The sequence below is a fragment of the Phocoena phocoena genome, chromosome 7 (assembly GCF_963924675.1).
Source record: "Phocoena phocoena chromosome 7, mPhoPho1.1, whole genome shotgun sequence".
NCBI classification, from domain to species: domain Eukaryota; kingdom Metazoa; phylum Chordata; class Mammalia; order Artiodactyla; family Phocoenidae; genus Phocoena; species Phocoena phocoena.
The window spans coordinates 41,510,273-41,527,399 of NC_089225.1; the positions used below are offsets into that span (position 1 = coordinate 41,510,273).

Consider the following 17,127-nt stretch of genomic DNA (forward strand, 5'->3'; position numbering starts at 1 on the left):
CCTCTCCTGTTGCGGAGCACAGGCTCCAGACGCACAGGCTCAGCAGCCACGGCCCACGTGCCCAGCTGCTCCACGGCACGTGGGATCCTCCTGGACTGGGGCACGAACCCGTGTTCCCTGCATCGGCAGGCAGACTCTTAACCACTGTGCCACCAGGGAAGCCCCACCTCCTTGTTTTTTGTTTTCTCTCTTCCTGGGATTCCAATCACATGTATGTCATGTTAGACCCTTGTTGTTATTCTTCTTCTTGTCTTCCTCTCTATGCTTCATTTTGGAGAATTTATATTGCATTTTCTTTAAGTCCACTATATATTTTTTTTCCAGTTTCTAATCTGCCATTAATTCTATCCAGCAAAGTTTTTATTTTAGATGTTATAGTGTTTTTTTTTTTAGCAGTAAAAGCGTCCTTTACTTTTCCTTCTTGTAGCATTATTGGCACAAGAAAAGAACACGTCTGGTTTAGAAATGATGTTAAGTTTCTACAAAAATGAAGATGTACTTTGTATTTGTATTAACTTAAAAGTATAAAAAGCATAGGATACATTTTCAGACCAGTTTTACTTTTATCCACTTACGGTAATATGTGCAATGTTAGAATGTACTTAGGTAATGTGTAAATCAAATGAAAAATCCAGAAGCAGCTGGTTCTGAATTACAGCACACACTGAAAATTTTGAGAAAGGAGAACACATATTAACAAAAAGAACACCAGCAAGCTCAAACTCAAGTTTATATGCTGAGTATTTTTAAAGGGTTTAAGAAGCATGCTCAATCAGCATACAGCTTTTTCTCACTTAACAGATGCATTTCTATCTGCTTGTGTACAGCAAAGGGTAAAAACTTGAATCAACTTACTTATGATTTCAGAAATGTATTCCATGGAATTTATTTCACTGCTCCTACCATTGATTCTTCAAATAAGCAAAGTACAGAGGGTCTCATCCCTTGAAACTGCTTTTAAACTAGCACTTTACATTGAAAGATAATAAGTAGAAACCTAGCAATTCCTGGTACAGTGCCTGGACTTAGCCTCGTTTAATATAAGAATTGGATGTACAACAGAAAATTTATCATTTTCTTTATCCTTGGAGGAGAGGGAAGGAATGAGGAGAGGTGGGGACATGGCTGCAGTATTTGAGAGCTGAATGGAACAATGCATCTTTCACAATGCTGACAACTCCACAATGAAGAACCACCATGAATCTCATCAATTTTTTTAGTTCATGCTGGATTAGGAATTTAGGTTCCCCTCTTTGTGTATCAATTAATTCAAACTTCTCCAGAAATTAATACTACAAGATAAACTCTAACTGCAATAGGTATTTCCTAAGTAGGAGACCAAACACCAAAGGGAATCCCTTCTTCCAACATCTATTGGTATGTTTTAAGATTTCACCAAAGAGAAAATCTAACACTTAAATATGAAGTCTCTTGGCCAAGTAAGAAACTACAGCTATTATGGGTATTACCCTATATAGCCACTATTTGTATTACATATTAAATTAAGCCCATTATTAAATATGCTTGCATAATTATGCTGTGAGTGATGATAGCAGTGATGATGCTAGTGAAAAAGGACCATCTTTAGCCCAAGAAGAGTAAGAGGGAAAAAATGTGAAAACAAGTAGAAAGCAGACAAAGAGTTGGGCATTTTCTGATCTGAAAAGAACATTTTAAACATAGAAATACAAAAAGGAAAGTATTCCCTTATTTCCCCTATGTGGAAATATGAAACTTTTATTTTAGATATCATACAAGAACAGAGCTAAATAATCCAATTTTACTGCAGCAGTATAAAAATCATCCCGTCACCACAGTGTAAGATTTAAATGCATCTGCACAAGGGTACACATTATATAAAATGTAGTTAAGATTACTGCAGCCCTGACAAGTATTTCCAGTCCCTAACCCAGATCCTACTGCAATACTGGTGGTTCGAGTAGTTTCATGGAAGTAAATCATTAAAAAAAAAATAATAAAGCAATTAAAAAGACAAATCAAAATGCCTCAGTGACCATATATTCAACTCAAACTTTATTTAAATGTTACATTTGCCTCCCACTAACAAATCTTTATTTCACTCAAACTTGAACAGTAAATCTTCCATACTGAAGTATCTGCCTTGCCTAATTAATTCAAAGGAAGAAACCAAAATGATTAGTAAAGAAAAATGTAGGGATTAACACACCCTTTTAATTTGTTTTAAATATTTTTAAGGTTTAAAAATTGTTTAAAATTTTTAATTTCTAGTAAGAAAACATTATCTGAATGAATACCCTGATGGCAAACCACTGTAAAATGTTTCAGCTGCATCTGGGGCAGAGGGGTAGGGTTTATCTTCATAGCACTCCAGCTTTCTTCATGACAAAGTCAGAGGTACACTGGTTTGTACTGCGACATCCATTAGGTGATCTAAGTTGCGTTTCCTTCAGCAGGGGCTTTATTTGTCAGAAGGGCATTATGCTTGACCTCCAAATTTGGCCGACAATTTACTGATGAGATTCATAACCTTTGGGTTGCTCTGATGTTTTGACATAATTGCCGGGTTCTGAGCCACATCCTGGAAGGCCACCATAACTTCTGGATCCTGCATGGCTGTAAGAACCTCTGGATCGGGCTTCCCTGGTGGCGCAGTGGTTGAGAGTCTGCCTGCTGATGCAGGGGACACGGGTTCGTGTCCTGGTCCGGGAAGATCCCACATGCCGCGGAGCGGCTGGGCCTATGAGCCATGGCCACTGGGCCTGCGCCTCCGGAGCCTGTGCTCCGCAACAGGAGAGGCCACAGCGGTGAGAGGCCCGCGTACAGCAAAAAAACAAACAAACAAAAAACAACAAAGAACCTCTGGATCACTAAGAATTTCACTGAGCCCCAGGCATTCCTGCCATTCCAGGCATGCCCCCTCCCATTCCAGGCATTCCTCCGGGAAAATTACCAGGCATTCCGCCAGGAAAGCCACCTGGAAAAGAGCCATACTGAGCCCCTGACTGTCGTCTGGCTTCTTCCTCCTTCTGGGCTCTCGCATGTTCTTCCTGAGCCTTCTTGACCCTTTCTGTTCTTTCTTTGATCTCTCTCTCTCTCCACGTTTTCGCTCATATGTTCTCCGATGTTCAGCAATTTTCTGGGCCCTTGGTTGAACTTCTTTCAGCGTTGCACTAGCATCTTCATCATAATCCAGCTTACAGGCAAGGGCAAGATCATGGGCAGCTTCCTCCCAATGGCCCAGAAGTCTGTGCTTTCCTTTGCTACTCGTATGGCTGAGCAGAATTGGGATCTATTTCAGTAGCTCTGTCACAGTCTCGGATGGCAGCATTTGGCATCTGTAATTTGCGGAAGACACTTGCTCTCTTGGCATACAGAATGGCCAAACGAGGATTTAACTTGATGGCATCTGTGAACAAGTCAGTGGCTTTCTGTAGTTCACCATCATTTAGGGCATCACTGGCAGCCACTTTTTTATCATTTGCCTGATCAGTCATCCCCTCAGTTATCTCTACATTTTCATCTCCCATTTCTTGAGGGGCATCAGTGTCTGGTTCAATCACACCTTCATTGTCAATTTCTAGATCACTTTCCTCACTTGATGGTTCCTCTGTCTTTATGTTTTCCTCCGCCTTCTTACTATCTGTTTTTTCTTCCTTGGTATTTTTTTCCAATTTAGTTTTAGGAGTAGCAGGTGGTATTTTACCCCCCATGCTCACCACCCACTCCCTCAGGAAGCCCATTTCCTCGGTGTGCAGAACACTTGGGTTCTGTTTGCACATTTTCACGAAGGCTCGAAGCTCGCTCACTTTGCGGGGGTCCATGGTCCGGAGGCGACGGGCGCAGCGGAGGCTGTGGCCAGATCCCTGGCCCCTGGCACTAGCTTAGTGTGACCGCGTAAGGGAGGCGGGTGCTGCGAGGCAGAACAGACTAGAACCTCCTACAGTTTTCATTTATTGAAGTTCCTTTTTGTTTTTTTTTTAGTATCTTCTATTTCCCTCCTCTTTGTATTCATTTTTCTCTGAATTCTCAAGCATAATGATCATAGTTGTCTTAAAGTTTCTGCCTACTAATTCCACATCTCTGTTATTTCTAGATTTGTTACTATAGACTGATTTTCCTCCCGGTTATTCGTTATATTTCCTCTTCTTTATACATGTGTAGTGATTTTTTTTTTTTTGGATTCTGAACATTGTAAATTTTATGTTATTTGAGTGCTGAATTTTGTTGTAGTCCTTCAAAACATGTTTATTGAGCTTTGTTCTGGTAATCATTTAGGTTATTGGTAGATAAATTTCTTTCAAGGATTAATTTTTAAAGACTTTATTAAGGCATGTCTAGAGTAGTCATCACTTGATGGCTAGCTAAGACCACACCTGAGGGTTGAGTCTTCCGTGGTCTCTACTGAATGCTTTTTCTATTTAATAAGGACTTTTTACCCTGGCTATTGTGAACTCAAAATATTTCCAGTGATGTGTGAACTCTGGAGTTGTTCTGCTTGCAGCTCCCTGGCAGTTGTTCTCCCCTAAGAAGCTGTTTTTGCACACTTGTAGAATTTCACCCTATGAATGTACAGACTGATATTTAGCCAAACGATAAAGGGGACCCTGTGAATATTTCCGAAGCCTTTTATCTTTCTGTCTCCATTACTCTTCCCTGCATGCTCAGGCTCCCTCAGACTCCAATGGTCTCCTCTACCCAGTGAGATTGCTAGAGTCTTTGGGGCTCCCTCTTTCTGCATTGAGTTTGGGAAATTACCTCCAGGCAGAACTCCTAGGACTCATAGGATTCACCTTTATTAGTTTCCCATACCTCAGCTGTCACAGTCCTGTGCTTCCTGTTTAATATCTGAGTATTGTTTTATATATTTTGCTCAACTATCTAGTTGATTATGGCCTGACAGTAAGTCCAAACTTTGTTTCTTCCTAATGGCTAAAAACAGAAGTCCAAATTTTCATGTTTATCCAAGGTTATACACGCACAGAGATTAAAGAGTCAATTTTCCAATGTTTTTATAGAGCAGAACAAAACAATAGCCATCCCCTGTCCTTGACCCCAGTGCTCACTCCCAAAGGCAATCACTTCCAAATCTTTCTGTTGATTGTTTTCATATTTACTTCCATTTTGCTTACGTTGCTGTTTCTTGAGACTTTTTTTAATATTGAATTTTTACTGGAGAATACAGAGATTGGCTCTTTATTACATTCTTCAGCTTTACTCCATACATAAAACTTTCCCATCTTCCCAAGATCATTATACCATAATTTTGGTTGGATAAATATTGTGTTTATACTACTTTGGCTTGTGAGTGTTTTTTATAGCTGGACCATATAACATACTAGGATTATTTTTATTTATTGCACACATTTTTGGTTCCCTGGAGTCGATAACTTGTTTTTTTATCTCCAAAACCTCCTTTAGTTGTATATTTACACTCTTATTATGTTTGAACACTTCAGGTATTCTAGCTCTATCTTATTGAAGAAGTTTCTAGAGCCTTGTGAACTGCTTTTACTTGGTCTTGTTGTCATCTGAGTCCTTTGTACATTTTTCTTGACATCTCCCTTTACCATCATCCTAGAGATTACATTTCCCTGTCTGTTGGTTTAGATTCCCTCTTTCCTGTATCCCATGTTCTCTTTCTTCTTGGTTTCCTACCTCATTTTTGGTGGATCAAATCCTCTGGTAATTACTTGAGAAAAGATATGTGAGAAAGTTTTTTGTTTTGTTTTGTTATATGTTCGCTTTTTGTGAAGTTGTATGCCCTTATTTTACCTGCATATTTGACCAGTAGTTTTGCAGGTTATATTTTTATAAATACTTTTTATTTGACTAAGAATATTTCTTCACTTCCTTGTTTGTTAAGAATTTTTTCATAAATAGGTGTTGAATTTTATCAAATGCCTTTTCTGCTTCTGGTTATAGGAAATTTTTTTCCTCAGAACTTGGAAAGTTTTGCTTCATTTTCGTCTAGCTTTCTAGTGTTGTTGTGATATTTGATCTTCTGCATGTGATCTATTTCTTTTTCTCTCCAGACGCTTTTAGGATTTTTTCAAATCCCTAACGTTCTAAAATTTCATGATGATATATCTTCATATGTTTTAGCACTGGTTTTCCAGGTAAGAAAAAGTTGAGGTTGTGTGAGCTTCAAACAGGGTTCTGGAACATCCCACTCTTTAGTGCAAATAGAAAAGCCTCAGCGACGAAGTCAAGAGGCATGCAGTACTGGCTTGAGGTGAAGCACAAGTGAACCTTGTTGGAGCCTGGCAGATCTGGTTGCCATAACAGTAATTGAAACAAGAGGCCAGGAGGATCTGATGTATTACCTAAGAGGTATCTGATACAGTGTGGGTCTTTTTGCTTCCATCATGCTGAGCTTTTCATGAGCCCTTTTAGTCTAGAAAATGATGCTGAGTTTAGAAGAAATTTCTCAGATTACTTCTTGACGATTCCCTCTCCTCGTTTTCTCTGTTCTCCCTTTTCTGTAACACCTGTTAAGCAGATTTTGGATTATCTGGATTCTTCCTGAAGTCTCATGTTTTCTCCGTTATTTCCATACAGTGTCGTATTGCCTGACTTTTTGGAGAGATTTTCTCAGCCTCACCTTCTGAGTCTTTCTATTTCTTCATTTCTACTCGCATCTAAATTTCCAAAGAAATTTTATTGTTGCTGTTTCTGAATATATGTATGTATGTATGTATACACACACACACACACACATTCCTGATCTTATTCAATGCTCCCAGCATTTGTCTTCAAATCCTCTGGATATCAATTATAGCTCATGTGTTGTTTTCTAGGTTTTCTTCTTCATAAAAATAGTCTTTGTTTCCTCTATGTTTATTCTTTTCTTGTTAGTTTTGACCTCTGTATTTGTATTGGCATTGCTCTCCAGCTGTTTGCTAATTATGTGTAAGAATGGTACTCTGAAAAGCTGATTGAAAGCTCTCTGTGCATGGGTGAAATATTTAATTAAAAGAGCTTTCAACATCATCTCAAAGACTTTTCTTCTTGGCTGGTCAGATTCCTTAGAGAAAACTCTTTTAATCTTTGACCTGAAGGGTATATGACAGGCTGCCAGTGCTCAGGAATCCAAATGGGACAAAAGGCTGAGAGCAGGACATTTAATATGCAGACTTTTACACATCTTTTTTTTCGGGGTAAGTATAAAGTAGAAGAGTACATGCCATGTTAGTGATAGGGGTGTTGTTGGCTTTAGACATAAAGGAGGTAGGAAGGCTTCATTCAAGAGGCAGGTGGATCTACCTTACCAGAATAGGAATTAATTAAGGTGGTTCTTGCTTTTGTTTCTTAGCTCATCTTTAGGTCTTTGGTGGTAGGAACTCCAGGGAGTCATTTAAATGCAGTAAGTTGGAATATAGCGGCAGCTCCAATGAGCATATTTTAGGGTATAACTTGGGTTTCCCAAATTTCAAGATCATATTTCATACATAATATATATTTCAAATATGTGTATATATTAATCAGGTTTCTTGTGACAGAAACACATTGCAAACTACTTTAAGCCAAAAAAAAATTCTGTTGACCAATGTAATTGACAAGTTCAGTGATAGAATGGATCAGGTATGATAAGATCTAGATGCTCAGGTAATGTTATCAGGAATTTCTTTATCTCTTGGTTCTGCTTTACTCTATATATTGGTTTGATTTTTTGGTGGGTTTCTCCACATGGTGGACATTATGAGCATCAATTCAAGTTTTATGTGGCTGGTACAACTTTCCATATCAGATTAGAGAAACTTCCTTCTTAGCGCCCATGTTTAGGAAGCGTCTGGGAGGAACTCTGCTGGCCTGCTTTGTGGGCCAGTTATGATGGACAGAGAATGATTGACTGCATGTTAATCACAAGGGAAGAAAGGCTTGAGTCTGGTGCCTTAGATCACTCAGTCAATCTGATACGCTTAATCACCTGGGATAAGAGAAGAGCAGTTTCTCAGTGAAAAGGAGCACTGGGAAGGGAGAGTCAAGAAGTGTTATTACAGTCCTAAAATTACTCATTTTAGCTTAATTCATGCCAATCAACAGTTAAACATGGCTATTCCTTGAGTTTCAGGTTGTACATAGAGTCACCACAGACTTTAGATATGGGTAAAAGAATGGAGAGTTGCAGTTGGGGATGTTACACATCACATCTTAAGATATGAGTTAGTCCATCTTTTAGGTATATTCCATCATCAGAGACCCCACTCTTGAGAATATGTTATTTCCTTGGGGACCCAGCTCCTATCATGACCACCAACAAATCTGCAACTCATAATAATAATGTGCTAATGAAGAGGGTGATTCTTTCTAGGTACTTCTGTTAATGGTTCCTAGGAGTCTTCACAATTTTTTTTTTTTTTTTTGCTATAGATTCAGAAGCATAGGGAATTGTACTTACTAACGTGCAATCTGTAAGACCTAGGTAGCCTGAGAGGAAGAACCAAATCTTCTGAATCCTGTGTCATGTTGGGAGGTAAATATAATACTCAGGGAGAGAGGAATGCAAGTGGCCCAAAGTCCAGGCAAAAGACCGAGGCCTTGAGACCTCTAAGAGTTGAAAGGGTAGGGAAAACTTCAAGGCCCCAGGACAATGAAAACCTTGATAACTGTTGTAGCTTTTCAGATTGAGGGTTTTTAGGTGGTTCAGGTACATGTGAAAGAATGAAAGTGAGAGAGAGAGAGAGGTGCAATGGTTGTGAAAACATGGCTTGGAAGGTAGCCCAGTGGTATGGACAGTTAAATCTTGGGTATTTAAGTGGGTATTAAACACTGCCTAGGCGTCATCTATTTATTTAGTAGTGACCGTCTTGAGCAGTGTGTTGAAAAAGGTTTCAGAAGCTGCAGGAAAGAGGGCTGTAATTAGTTCAAAAGATCAGCCAGTGGTTTGAGAATGGTAGCAGATGTACAAGCCCAGTAATTCTTTCAATGGCATTTGGTAGAATGGTCTAAGGAAGTGTCGAGAACTCAAACCTAAACAGAAATATTTAGACTGATGCATGGAACAGGAAATCAGAATTATAAAATGCTTTAATCTGTCAAGTACTATGGGAATTAAACTGAGAAACACATTGGTGGATTCCTCAAGACTGTTGGTTGGAGGTGGAGTTTGGGGGAATCCATGGATAAATACATTGAAAAAATTATGTCGATGACTTCAAAAATCACTTGTGAGTTTTTTGGGGAGGAATTTGTGCTCAGTAACCAAACAAATGCAAGGACTATTAGAGCAGACTGCTAATTAGCAATCAGCCATTGCCTAATCTTAGTGTACTTGTCAGTTTCCGTTGCCACTCAATCAATTTAAGGATGCTACTTTGTATACAAAATAACACAAAGTTTCCAAGCGCCTCTGAAAGTGTTTTCCTTCATTCAGAAATCAAATATTTATTGAGCATCCACTACATGCCAGATGTGCTGCTAGGCTCTGGGATATGACTGGTTATGATACACTTCCTCTCTATGTGGAGTTACAAATGTAATAAATGCCAACATAAGTCAGTAGCCACAGAGCTGTAAGAACAGACAGGAAGGAGAGATTCATCCTGCCTAAAGATTTGGGGAATACTTCACAAAGGAGGTAACATTTGAGATAGGCTTTTAAGGGCTGACTAAACGCTGTTGGCTCCGTAATTCCCCAGATTCACCTGTGTGCTTTAGTTTTAAATTTTTTTCTAAAAATTTGATCCTTTATAGATAAGGTATAACAAGGAGCTAAACAAAGGAAGACTGGGATAAAAAAAAGAGAATTTACCTATTGTAGTTTAGAGGAATGTTGAACATCAAAGGAAGAGCTATAAAGCTTTGAGTAAATGGAATGATCTAATTATATATTGAGTAGTGACAGATCCTCTTTTTTTTTTTGTAGTAAGAACACAATATGAGATCTACCCTCTTGACACATTTTTAAGTGTACAGTACAGTTTTGTTACCTATAAGCACAATGTTGTACAGCAGATCTCTAGAATTTACTCATTGGCATATCTAAAACTTTATACCCTTTGTAAAGCAACTCTCCCTTTTCCCCTCCCCCCACCCAGACCTTGGCAACCACCATTCTACTCTCTGTTTCTATGAGTTTAACTATTTTTAGGTACCTCATAAAAGGGGAATCGTGATATTTTTTCTGTGACTGATTTATTTCACTTAGCATACTGTTCTCCAGGTTCACCCATGTTGTTGCATATGGCTTGACTGCTTTCTTTTTTTTAAGGCTGAATGATATTCTATTTTACAAATATACCACATTTCCTTTATCCATTCACCCATTAATGAACTTTAAAGATGTTTTCATAGCTTGACTATTGTGACTAATGGGACAACAAACATGGAATATATATCTCTCTTAGAGATCCTGATTTCAATTCTTTTGAATATGTACTCAGAAATGAGATTGCTGGATCACATGATTGTTCTATTCTTAATATCTTGAGAAACCTCCATACTACTTTCCAAAGTGGCTGCACCATTTTGCCTTCCCACCAACAATGTACAAGGGTTTCAATTTTTCCACATCGTCACCAACACTTATCTTTTTTTTTTTTATAATGGCCATCCTAATGGGTGTTAAGTGATATCTCATTAATGGTTTTGATCTTCATTTCTCTGTTGATTAGTGGTGCTGAGAATCTTTTCATATCCCTGTTGGCCATTTATATGTCTTCTTTGGAGAAATGTCTACGTTTTTTGCCTATTTTTTGATTGGGATATTTGTTTTTTGTTTTTTTTGTTTTGCTATTGAGGTGTAGGAGTTCCTTATAAATCTTGGATATTAACTCTTTATGAAATATATGGTTTGCAGATATTTTCTCCCATTCTGTCAGTTGCCTTTTCACTCTGTTGATTATTTCCTTTAATTACAGAGGCTTTGTAATTTAATGTAGTCCCACCTGTCATTTTTGTGTTTGTTGCTTGTGCTTTTGATGTCATGTCCTACATGCACTTTAATTTAATTGCCAAATATTTATTGCATATTTACTAAGTACAATCCAGAGACCAAATGAAGACCTGGAGGTGGTAGAAGCAAACCCATGTTTCTCAATAAAAAGATAATCTTATAGTCCTTATGTAAATTTGGATTCCAAAGGAAATGACCATTTTTGTTGAGAGGCTATATAGCAAAGTGATAAAAAGTGCAATTCTGGAGCCAATCTGCCTAGATTTAGTATATCTTACACAATTTACTGTCTCAATTTTTTCATCTATAATATGGGATAATAATAGTATCTATATTCCAGGGTTATTGTGAGGATGAAATGAGTTAATGCATGCTAAATTCTATATTCCTGGGCACATAACTTAATAAATGTTGGCTAATATTATTCTTTTTTGAAGACCAGTAACTAAGCTGTATTAATATATTTATTCAGGCTCTGTTTATCAGGTGTGATGAATTGCCAGACCCTTGTAACTTTAGGCATCCTGGTTAATCAGATGTGAGGCCTGAGTGGGGGCATATGGTATCTCACAGATGATGAGGCTTGCTTAGTTATCAGTAAAGAAAATCTAACTTAAATGTTTTCTTAATGCACCAGATGCTTTCTTTGACCACCAATGGCAATCTTCTCTCATTTGTATTCTTTTTTAAAAAAAAAAATATTGAGGTCTAGTTAACATATAGCAAAATGCACAGCTCTTAAGTATACAGCTTAACGATTGGTTTTTCTAACATATATATATATACCCATGTAACCATCATCCAGGTCAAGATACAGAATATTTCTATAACCCTAGAAGGTTCCAAGGCCATGCTTAACTCATGTTTTTATAAACACTGATTGTTGGGCCACCAAGGAGCTTGCTTTCTCTTGGTTTTCATCTCAAGACTCGCACCATGCAGCTTTAGATGACATCCCCTGTCCCACCAAAACTTTCCATCTCATGGCCCATTCACTTAGGACATACCTGCCTCTTGGTTAATAAATTAATTAATTAAGTTTATTTCATAGAATGTTAAAAACTAACACTGAAGTTACTATTTTCCCTAGATAATATTTTAAATAAAACCTTCCATGCTTTAATTCCCAGAAGTGATTGATGGTAGGAATTTTGGCTATTACTGTGGTATTGTTTTGGTATTGTTTTTGCACCAGAGGTCTGTAATACTACTAAAATTATGTCAAGTTTGTGGTCCTGTACACTACTGGCATCAATCAGACTGACTCAGCTGGCACAGTGGGATCTGGGATCTAAAGGTGGGGGTCAGCAGATTTTCCTGTGAAGGGCCAGATTGCAGAGCTTTTTTTGGTTTTGTGTGCTATACAGTTCCTGTCAAGACTTCTCTGTCATAACTAATCAACTGCTGTTACGGGGCAAAAAGGAACCACAGGCAAGAGTATAGAGTTGGGAATGGCTGTGTTCCAATAAAACTTTATTCAACAAAACAGACAGTAGGCCATATTTGGCCTGAAGACTGTAGTTTGCCCACTCCTTGTCTGAGCATGGCTTCATACCAGGTCTGTGACTTAAACTTTGTTTTTTTTATCAGTAAATAAGGATACTGCTGCCATCTCAACTAACTTGTAAATATCAGAAGAAAGGATCAAATTAGATAATTTTCGTAAAACTGCCTAGTACCAGAGTAATTGGTTAATAATAATACACAAACGTTGAGGCTTAACCAACTAATACTGGACCTCCTGGAAAACTATCACCTTTGTTTCTTCTATCCCTCCACCCCATTCCCTACCTGTTAATCCCTGTTCACAGTCCCTCCCCCAACACACACAAATACCACATCCTTGGGACTCCAGCTACACCCTAGGGCCCCCTGTTCCCATGCACACCCAACTGGCTTAATTTTTGCATGCTCTCTCTCAGCTGTTCCTCTTCAGATTAGACCACTAGTGGCAGAAAAAAATAACATGACTGGCCCAACTTTCTTTCTAAAAGGAGTAATTTGTAGATAAATGACTTGTTCCAAGATGCCTTGGAGCATCTCACAAGAAAAGTCTAAAAAAAAAAAGTCTAAAAATTCAAGTGGAGTTTGTGATTCTAAGTACGTTAAATTACTTCTGAGAAATTCACTTCTAGCCCAAATAACAACTCAGCTCTGGGAAACTAGGAGAAGTTTGGACTTAGAGGATGCCATGTGAAGCTACTTGCACACATAGAGTTGCATTTACAGGGCGCACAGGCAGGTAGACTAGGGAGAAAGGCTAAGTCTAGACCCAATGTATCACCTGCCATTGCTAAAATGTACAAATTAAAAGAAATAGTGGGTTTGTGGCAGTGGTATGCTGGTAAACCAGCTCCCTTAGGGAAAGCAAGAAAGCAAGCCAGCACTGTTTGTAGCACTTATCAATTTCCATGGTGTAAATACTCCCACCAGGGATCCATCTACCAATCTATCAAGCTACCAGTGGATTCACAACCAGCTCACAAAATTGCTGAATATTTCACAATCAGTTGTTCCTGCCAGTGCTGGCACATCACTGGCTCCACGGCTTCAAATATCAGGCAGGTTAGGTAAGATAAAAGTGTTTACCTCTAATAGTCTTTAGAGGAATGAAATCTTCCCAGTTTTCTAACTCAGATGAGGTAAGTTCACAGGAAGAAACTTTTCTCCATTTTTTGATCCTTGGTCCTCAGAAACTGCATGGATATTAAGCTCTTCCTCCGAATGAAATAGTATAACTAGTTTACAATTTATTTCATCTACACACAAACACACACACCTTACTGTATTCCTCATGAGCTAATGACTGTTTTCTCTCCCAAGTTATGAACTCCACACTCTTTGTGCATGTTAGGAGGATTTTTGACAGAAATCTCAGTCCTTGCTTTTTTCAAAGTGTAGGCCTCAGAGAAGCAGCATCACATCACCTGAGAGCATAATGGAAAGCAAAATTTCAAGTTGCACTCCTGGTATAATGAATCAGCTTTTAAACCGGATTTGAAAATGCATTAAAGTTTGGAAAGTGCTCTGTGCTCTATTCAGTTTACACTTAGGAGCTAGACAAAAACCCTGATGAAATTTGCTGTTTACCAGACCACAACAATTAGGCTTGTTTCTTTGTAGTGATGATTTGAAAAATTCTATATAGATTTATTTTCATTTAAGTAAGATATAAAAATATTCAGAATAGGTCTGATTTAAAACATGAAAGGAAACTGTCCTTTGCAGAATCATGGCAGTGTACTCTTAGGTAACTACCAAAAATAAGGCAAATTGGAGAGATGGTCTTGTCTTGGTTCAACCTTCCCTGTCAGCCTTTTGTTCATCACTTAATTACATGCTGTGATAGAAAGTATAGTGCCCCTCCCCCAAGATGGCCGTGAACTAATCCCCAAAACCTGTGAGTATGTAACCTTGCATGGCCAAGGAACTTTACAGGTGGAATTAATTAAGGATTTTGAGACACAAGAGTATCCAGGTGTGCCCAGTGAGGTCACAAGGTTCTTAAAAGGGAAAGAGGAAGGCAGGAGAGTCAGAAGAGCTGTGACCACGGAAGCAGAGGTCAGAGTTGCCCAACCACAAACCAAGGAATGTAGTCTCTAGAAGTTGGACGATGGAAAAATAATAACAGTTCTCCCCTAGAACCTCCAGAACGTCCATGAGCCTGCCAACATCTTGATTTCAGCCCAGTTAAATCCATTTCAGAGTTCCGGCCTCCAGGACGGTAAGACAACAAATTATGTTAAATCCTACATGTGTGGTAATTTTTTACAGCTGCAATAAAACCCCCAAACCCATGCCCGTCTCCCCAGTTAGACTGTGAGCATTTTTTTTTAATTTTTTTTTTAAACATCTTTATTGGGGTATAATTGCTTTACAATGGTGTGTTAGTTTCTGCTTTATAACAAAGTGATTCAGCTATACATATACATATGTTCCCATATGTCTTCCCTCTTGCGGACTGTGAGCATTTCAAGAGCATGATTATATTCTCTACATTTTGGTTAACTGCAGTACCTAACCAGTAGGTTCTCCATAATGGTTTGGAGAAAATGAGTGAACGGGGTAGTAATGAGTCTCCTATAGTGCAGCTAAACCTAATCTCACTCGTTCACTACTTTCAGTCGTTTTCCACTACTCTTAGGATAAACAAAACCCTTACCATGACTGCAAGGCCTGCATGCCCACTGGGCTAGCCTGGTCCCAGCACTCATTCCCAGCTACACTGGCTATTTTTCATGCTTAAATCCCTCCCCTCATCCTCCAACTCCCCATGTATGTGATTAAACCCTATTTCTTCAGAACTCCCTCAAACATCACTTCCTCCAGGGAGCTCATCCTTTACTTTATATATTGAATTTCTTTTTTTTTTTTTTTTTAGCACTTCCATTTGTAAATATAAAAAGGTGTCTTTCCAACATGAGATTCTAAGCTCTATGAGAGCAGAGACCATTTCCATTGTATACTTCAGTGCCTGGCATAGAGCAGGGACCCAGTAATTATATGTTGAGTGAAATTTTTTGAATAAAAATTAGTCACTGCATGTGTAAAAGAGAAAATGCTTTAGTGATGAGTCTCTCACTGTGTTAAGAAAAACAAATTCAGAAGTCTCTATACTACTCAGCACTGTTGTTAGATTTCAGTCTCTGACCCCAATTTAGAATCTTCTACATTGAGCTGCCCACATTTAATGGTAGTTGATATTTGTCTGATAGAGATGTTAAATCACCACCACCACCACCCGCCTCCGTGCCCTTCCTCCCCTCCCTTCCTGCTTGCCCCTCCTCCCCTGTGCCTATACCTACACACCACTACCTGGAGGCTTTTCTTTCAGAGGCTTATCAAGTGGTACAGAGCCTGATATATACCTTGAGACATTACCACAAAGTTCTACCATGGGGGCATGAACTCTAAAGTCACTGTTTCAGGTGAGGCACTGAGAAAGTAATTTTCCCTCAAACTTCAGTCTATCAAGGAGCTCTAACTTCTCAGTCAAAATCAATTATGTTGGAGTGACCTTCAGTTCCCCTTAATATTAAGTGTTCTTCAAATTCAGATATAGCGCTTTTCCTTGAGGAAGCTGGACATCAGGTCCTCCTGGGCTGTCAGGAGGAAGAAAGGGTATGCAAAGACTTACACAGGTGAACATAAAGTAGTATTTCTATCATTTAATGCTGTAATCTAATAGATGCATGAGTATGGTCTCAAAGAGTTTAGACTATATAATAAAAACTGTGCTTGAGTATCCCAACCTACATTCCAAGCAGCCTTATGGCTTTGGTCAAGCAAAAGCAAATATTCATCTGCTACCCCATAAAGGTCTTGAACCCTCAAAAGAAGATAGACAAGACTCCTGCATTGACCACCTGCTGAGCAATAGCTTTAAGTAGTTACCTTCTCTTAAGGTGAAAGAGCTCATGTAAGTGATTTTTTTTTTATGTAGGGCTTCAGTCTACTAAAGATTCTGATCTCATTTACCAAGTGCTTAATTGGGTGATAAAGTACACAGTCTGTTTAAAGTCTATCAGTGTTCTGCACACAGTAGGGAAATGGAGAGTGGTTTTAACCAATTTCTTATCATTATAAGTGCCCATTAGCACCCATTAATACAAGTTAATTTGTTTTTGTACCATTCCCACCTGGTTGAAAATCTTACTCTTCCAGCCAGGATATTTTGAATGGTGCTTTAGCTCTTGGCAGTGGTTAGATATAGAAAAGAGAATTCCATTCTTAGTGAACTAAGTGCATAAAGGAGAGAATTCCATTCTTAGTGAACTAAGTGCATAAAGGAGAGAATTCCATTCTTAGTGAACTAAGTGCATAAAGGAAAGATTGCACTAGTCTGAAGTTAAGAGAACAAATCTTAAACAATAAGGATAAAATTAAAATCAAGAAAATGAATTCTTCTAGTCTTAAACTTGAATTTCACCTTTAAAAGAATGGGCCCCCAGGTGTTTCTGAATAGTTGGAACAAGAAATGCTCAATAAGTAACACCTACAAATGATATTTAGTTTTCTAAGACTGGTATCTTGAACTTGAAGCTTCAAAGAAGCCGATTGTGTGTGCCATTAGCCTTTCCGAACTAACCCAGCTGTAAGCAAAAGAGAGAAACTTTCTCAAAGTTGAGCAGTGAAGAAAAATGAATACATTTGCTTGTGCATTATAATAATGCTATTCATAGGTGTGTACTTAGCAAAATATTGAAGGGCAGTTTGCCAGTAGCTATTAGAATTTAAAGTTTCTAAGATAC

General features: G+C 38.4%; 1 pseudogene; it reads right to left on the bottom strand.

The window, feature by feature from the left end:
- Nucleotides 1-2,458: 2,458 nt before the first annotated feature.
- LOC136125844 (hsc70-interacting protein-like) lies at nt 2,459-3,803 on the bottom strand (annotated as a pseudogene).
- Nucleotides 3,804-17,127: the final 13,324 nt, after the last annotated feature.